Genomic DNA, 7,808 nt, shown 5'->3' with positions numbered 1-7,808 from the left:
ATATTTAATTTCAAATTTTCAATATATAAATGATTAGTATTGAACACTTTATATTATGAATATACTTTCTAAATTTTAAAATTAAATGCTTACACATGTACTTTGATAATCTTACACTTACACCTCCTATGAAGTGTCTCCATAATTAAATATATAATATAATTTTTAAATGATAAATTATAACCATAAATATAAATAAAATATTTTTTCAAAGCTATTCTAACGAATATTTAAAACAAGGGTATAAAAAATTATTCATACATTTGATTAAAAAATAAATAAATATTTTAAAAATAGGATATGATACAACTTATATAAAAGCTATATCAACTATAAATTATAACTTTTTATGGCTTTAAGTACGTAAATTCCTTGAAAATTTTATTAACTATAATATTTTATTATATATAATCTCTTTTTTATTGTAGCTTTTATTTATTTTTCCTTTGAAAATTATTTATATATAACTACTTAAATGAAGCTTTAATTACGTAGGATCTTCATTATATGCAAGGTTTAAATATTTTTAGCAAAAATAGGATTAACTTTTTTTGGGATATAACTATAAGACTTTCATAACATAGAAGATGTAAGTGTTTAGTGTAATTAATTATTGTGGATAATTATAAAGTGTTTTGAGCTTTGACTATCTTTATTGATATATTTTTAAATTATATATTTAAAAAATATTTAAATATGTAGTTTCTTAATTTATTTAAATATAATAAATAATAGAATTACTTAATTAGAGGTTTCATTAATTATAAAGTTAATTAATGATTCACAAGTCGGCTTAAAATAGAGGAGCAAGACTACAACACTAGTGCGCGAGTATTCTCTTAGGTCGATGTTAACTTGGGTCATCATTAATTATTTGTATTTTTGTTGTACTTTTTAAAAGATGATAACTAATAAATATGTAAAACGTCAATATTTTTTTTTGGTAAATTAAAGATTTTATTTAACCAAGTGAGCGTTTACAACACCAGGAAGCTATAAAACTTCAACATTAATACGTGACTCTCTTGAGTTGTTATAAAATAGGATTGACACTATGGATCAATGATTTTTTATGATTTATATAGAGTTGCGATTTCTACCATGTCTAAATATTTTTAGTTTAATTTCTACTGTCGTTATTGTATTATTTTCAAATTATGTTTAAATATTTATTTAAATATGTGTTTTAAATTTATTTAAACATAATAATTATAAAATTATTTAATTAGACGTCATAATAATAATAAATATAAGTAACGATTCTCAAATTATCAAATCAATGTAGTATGGGCGCAAGACTACAATATTAACATGTGACTCTCTTGGGTTGTTAACTAGAGTCGACGATAATGAATATTTTGATTTTTATAACTTGTCAATGTCCACCACATCTTAAGTGTTTAAATCTTGACTGATGTTATTACAATATTTTCAAATTATATTTAAAATATCGTTCAAATATGAAGAATTTTAGATTTAAAATTTAACAAATAAAATATGCTCAAATTTAAGTAATGATTCAGAAATTATCAAACCAGCATAACATAAGGGTGTCAGACTACAATATTAATACACGACTTTCTTAGGTTGATAATAACAGGATCGATACTTATGAACTATAATTTTTACGATTTTTATGATACATTAATGTCTATCATGTTTAAAGTGTTAGAGTTTTAACTTTAGTTATTAAAATATTTTCAAATTACATTTAAAAAATTATTTAAATTATGTAGTTTAATTTTTCAAAAACATAATATTTTTTATATAATTTTTAAATAATATATGTTATACCCTTTGTCTCAATTTATGTGGTATTAATACAATTTTAAGAGTGTACTAATTATTGTAGTTTAGAGTACTTGATTTTTTGTCTCAATTTATGTGGAAGCAATAAAATTTAGAGAGTGAATTATATTTTTTAAGTCTTTTTAATTATTTTAAGTTGTTAATTATTATGATTTATAATATTTTTACATAATTCTCAAATTATGAATTATTATTTATATTTGTTACTAAAATGATCTCTAATGAATTTATTTTTATTATTATGCTTAAATAAAATTCTTATATATATATATATATATATATATATATTCAAATATAATTTGTAAAATATTGTGATAACAACAAATCAACACACTTTACCTTGATCAAGTGTTACGGCAGAGGTTATTTTATTGGAAGATTCGAACCTCTTCTATCTGAACAATATTTTTATAATCTAATACTAAATTATTAATTAATAATTATTATAAATATAGTTATAATTAGTTGAACTAAAGATTAATAATTGAACATAGCTATCACAAAAGTGTATTTATACAATAATTTATATCTATATAAATAAGTGATTAAATTTTGTTATTTTTTAATCAACTTATTATAACAAATTCAAACAAATTAACTTTACTAAATTTTACTTTAGACTTGTTTAATCGAAATAATATCTTTATCTGTTAATTAGTGTTGCAAATGATGCGATTCAATTTTATAACTTGTAAGTTTCAAATATAATTTTTTTAAAAATAAATGTCTATATTAATGATTCTATTAACTTCAATTAACTAATTATAAAGAATTTAAACAAAATTTTAATATGTTTCACTCAAGCTTCATCATGATCAAGTGTTTTAAGAATTTTACAATTGTTTATTATTCGGCTTAATTCAAATTTACAGGATCTTATTTATAAGTTTCAAATATGATTTGAATAAACAAATTATTATATCTAATTATTTTATTAATTAATATACTTAATCTAAAGAAAATTTTATAAATCCTTGCTAATTATATGAAGATAGATACAATAATTATATATATATATATATATATAATAAAGTAACATTTTCTTTATAACTACAGTCTACAACATAATAGATTTAGCAATAAGTATAATTCCTTAGTCATGGACCATAGAAAATATGTATATAAATTTTAGGCACATTTATTGCTAAAAATGTTACGAAAAAAAATATTGTGGTTAAATTATTTAGTAAAATAACTTTTTACATTTAACTACGACATATTTTGTTAGTATATCTATCTATAGACAAATATAAAATAAAAATTTTTTAAACATGCCAAATCATGTTATTATTAAAGGTCTAAGTGAATTTGAGAATTTCTCTCAAATATCACTTATATTTCATTTAGGACCACAATATTACTGAACTATCACTCTTTTCCTAAAAAAAATACTAAACACCTCAAAAATATTCTTCTCTCTTAATTGACATGCCATGTCATTAAAATCATATTTTTTAAATAATAAATCATTTAATTCATCAAACTCATTTACTCAAAATTATAACTTTATTCTTTTAAAAAAAATGCATTAGTTTATTTTTCCTGTTTAGAAATTCTTTACCATACTTAATCTTTATCATATTATTTTAAATGAAAACTAAAATCTCTAGATAACTTATGTAATTTAGTGATATTATTTTTTTTTGGAAAATAAGTGATCTTTGTAGGAAATTATATATAAAAACCTGAATGATTATCTAGGAAAATAACTCTAGAAAAAAAGTATAAATACCTAAGTATGAGAATTTCTTCTTAATAAATTAATATATATTTTTAAAAAGATAAAACTATTATTTTACTTAATGAGTTTACAGATTTAATATGTTTATTATTTTTTTTTTAAATAATGGTTTACTGATATAGCATGCTAATTAGAAGAGAAGGAAACTTTCAAGGTACTTAGTAATTTTTTGTGAAAAATATTAATAACTGAATGATATTATTGTCTTAGCAAAAATAAAATTTGATTTTTATAAACGACTCTAAAATATTTATAAAAATCCTAGAAAATATCTCCAGAAAAAATTTGAAAGTTTAAGCAATGATAAGAGATTTCTAAGCATGAAAATTTCTTCTTAATAAATTAATATATTGTTTTAAGAAAAGAATAATAATATAATTTTGGCTAAGTAAGTTTGATGATTATTAAAAAAAAATTAATAATATGGCCCGCCAATTAGAAGAGAAAGAGACATATAAGATACTTATTTTTTTTTTTTAGAATAATAGTGATAGTTGAGTCATGTTTTTATCTCTAAAAAGATAAAAATAATTTTTGTAGGAAATTTAAAAAATATGAGTGGCCATTGAGAAAAATAACCCTTGAAAAAATATATGTCAAGTTGTAGTACCGATAAAGTTTTTCTAAGTATAATTTTTTTTAGTAAACTAGTACATTTTTCAAAGAAAAAAAGAATTTTAGTTTGATTAAATGAGTTTGATGAGTTAAATTGGTCTAGTCTTTTTTTTTTTTTTTAATTTTTTTAGTGACATTCATGTCAGCTAAGAGAGAAGAAGACTTTTGAGGTGTTTTCTATTTTTTGAGAAAAAAAGTGATAGTTGAATGATATTGTGATCCTAAATAAAACATAAGTGATATTTGAAGAAAAATTTTAAAACTTAGCTGACTATTTAGGAAATTCACCCTTAAAACTCTATTTTCATACAATAATTTTCACATTCATTACAAAAATCATAAAGTCGAACTAGATAAAAAATAAATAAAATAATTTAATTAAATTTATCAAAATATGTTCAAAGTATAAACTATACTACATAATTAAAAGTTGAACTAAAATCAAGCAACTACAAACGTAAAAAGAAAAAATATAACTAACAATTAATAAATAAATTTGTATTAATTAATACAAATTTTCTTAGTTACATATTCCTACATTTGGCAATTGTTTAATTATGTAATTGTCAATTAAGAAAATTAAATAATTATAAATAGAATACATAAATTGTCCATTCTCATTTATTGGGATAGTTTTCAATGTATTGAAAAGTGGTATAATAAATAAAGTAATATTAGAAATTCAAATTTATGATAAAAAAGATAAGAATATCTTAAAACTAATTAGTTTATAGTGTGAATAGGATTTATTACTGTTACTGCCAAATTTTATGGCCAAAAAGATTTTTCCTAATTTGTAAGAGAGTAAAGCATCTTCTCATATGGCAATGGGCTTACGTTCATGCTGGCACAAATGTCTAGTATGTGGTTTCTAAAGTCTAGGCAGTAATAGAACATGGCCTTTATTTTAGAGAAAAAGATACTATTTGGAAAGATTAAATGTCTAACCTTTAAGTCAACATAAGTTTGGTCATCAACATAATCAAAAGCACAAATTTTAACATCACACAATTTGTATTACCAAGATTAAAAGTATATACCCCGTGAATAACAAATGTTTAAGGGGCCGTTTGGTGTGAGGTACTAGAACAAATAATTTTGGGATAAAATAATAGTCCCGAGATAAACATTTTAATGTATCATTTAGTTGGTAATACTCGGGATAACTTACCCCGGGACTAATAATTAGTTATTTATAAGTTTTTAGTTGTCCCCGTGTGCAAATGCCAGCTTTAATATAGGCTTTACACAACAATTCATTCAACATAGGAATGTATCTTTCAATCTTTATGAATTTTGGAAGCAAAGTTACAATAGACACTCTTTGACTGATATACTACAGATTCTTTTGTGGGATTAATGCTGAACCAAAAAGTTTTGGAATATAATATGTATTATTGAAGTTCAATGTACAACTTTAACAACAATTATTATTTAGAAAAATATGTATGAATCTTATATATTGGCACATAACTAAACACATAGAAAAATCATACGAATACAAACATAAAAATAATTAATAAGTTAACTAAAGTGAGGGGTATTTTTGTAAACAAATAATATACTTTTACAAAAAATGCACTACATATTATTTTTAGTTCCACAAACCAAACAACCACTATAAAATAATACCAGGATAACTTATCCCAGGACAACTAATCCCAGTATAACTAATTCCAGCATAACTAATCTCGGTATAACTTGTGTTCAAACTAAACGACCCCTAACTGTACTTTTTTCTCATGAAGAGAACGTTATTTTTTCCATACCTTCAAGTTCCAAGTTGTTCTCCAACTTCGACAAACGGTTCCACTTTAGCAACTGAGAATAGCCTCTTTGTCGTACATTATAAGAGTTCAGAACATCTATTTTATGGTACATTGGAACAACAAGAAGTACCTCTACGTTTACAGGAAGAACTGTGTAAGGATTTATGCTATATGTAGTTTTAATGATGAGCATCTAACTGGAAGGCACCAGGTCCCTGGATGTGCAAGGTACAGTACAGCTGGCACACGTTGTCTGCACAGTTTTGTCCTCTTGTGCAACAAACTTGCAGGTGCTATTTTGTATTGGTTAGGACAAGTGGTCAATGATATTTCAGCCTTAATCATCACTCTTCTATAAAGAAAAAAAGAGACGCTTCTTCATCAAAGGGTTTTTTGCAATTATAAAGAGTGAAGAGAGCCAGCAAAAAATCATTTTAACATTGCTCAAGTTAATAGCTGATTATGTGTACTTACACAAAAATTATTCTTGAGTGAGTACTAATTTGTAACTGAACTACTCATATGTTTTCATTTAGTGAGAGAAGTGCTTAGGTAGAGTTACCTAAGCTTGTTGCTGGTTAGAGTTAACCAATTTTTTAGGGAAACTTGGCAGAGGTGTCAAGGTGTGCTTGCAATATAGGTATTGCAAATAGAAGGAACCTAGAGTTAGGTTTACAGTCGAGTCTATAATAAAGAGTTTGGTTATAGTGGACTATTTTGGTGCTTATGACGGCAAGCTGTAGTTTTTCCCTTCCAGTGTTTCCATGTAAAATCTTGTGTTTTTACATTTCTGCACTGCCTTTGTTCTTACAGCACCTCATAGATATTATACTGTTCAATCACTCGTGATTGACTTTGAAGGACCTGTCCCCTCACTATGTGGTGCAACCCCCAATGGTTTTAGTGATTGATATCAGAGCAGGTTTACTCTAAAAGGTTGATACCTAGAGTGTTCTGGTCATCATACCTGCTACAACTGAACTAGAGGTGGAGAGAAAGAATGCAAACAGGGAGAGATTCCTGACTTTGAAGGTTTTAGAGTCTGCCCCAGGTGAAGAAGACACTGATATTGTACTTCTAGCAAAAAAGATTGTTAAGGCTATAAAAAGAGGTTAACAACTTAGCAAAAGAAATGGTAAAACTGAGGTGTCACAAAGGTGGTAGCTCTGAAGAATTCATGAGGAACTACCAAATGCAAAAGAATGATCAAAATCCTGAAAAATCATGAAGAAAAGATGTAACTAGCTGTATAATAAAGAAGGTATTGGTTGCATGGGAATACTCCTCAAATAAATCTGAGAAAGACAAAGAGTATGGAGATGGTTTCATGCTAAAACATGGTGAGAAGAAAATAATCTCATTTTTTTATTGCTCTCTCATGGAAAACACAGATGATGAAAAAGAAAAATAGGTTACAATTTTCGATATTAAGTAAAGTCTAGATAACTACACTTCTAGGAAGATTAAAAAGCTTGCTAGTGTGTTGATAGACTCTCTATATAAAATTACCATTGAGAAAAATGCTCTAGAATAAAAATTAGAGAACCAGAAGGTTGAATTAACTGCCTTAACTCTTCAAATTCCTAAAACAAAAGAATAGTTTGCTAAGTTAAAATCTGAACTTTATGAGTCAACTGAAAAAAGTCAATGCTTCTTAGAGTAAAGAGAAGAAAGAGGACTCAAAGCCTCAAATTTAACTTAAAGAAAAGCTGAAGAATTCTTAAAATCACCTTATATCTGCACTTTATAGGAATGAAGAATTAGAGAGGGACCTGGTCTTCCTGAAAGAAGAGTTAAAAAAGTCTCTTAAATGGACTACTTCCTCACTAATCCTTTCTGATTTGATTGGTCAAGGTGTTAATAATGGTAGAGGT

The sequence above is a fragment of the Capsicum annuum genome, chromosome 6, assembly GCF_002878395.1.
Source record: "Capsicum annuum cultivar UCD-10X-F1 chromosome 6, UCD10Xv1.1, whole genome shotgun sequence".
Taxonomy (NCBI): Eukaryota; Viridiplantae; Streptophyta; class Magnoliopsida; order Solanales; family Solanaceae; genus Capsicum; species Capsicum annuum.
The sequence above is the reverse complement of the archived record's forward strand: the minus strand, read 5'-3'. Positions refer to the sequence as shown.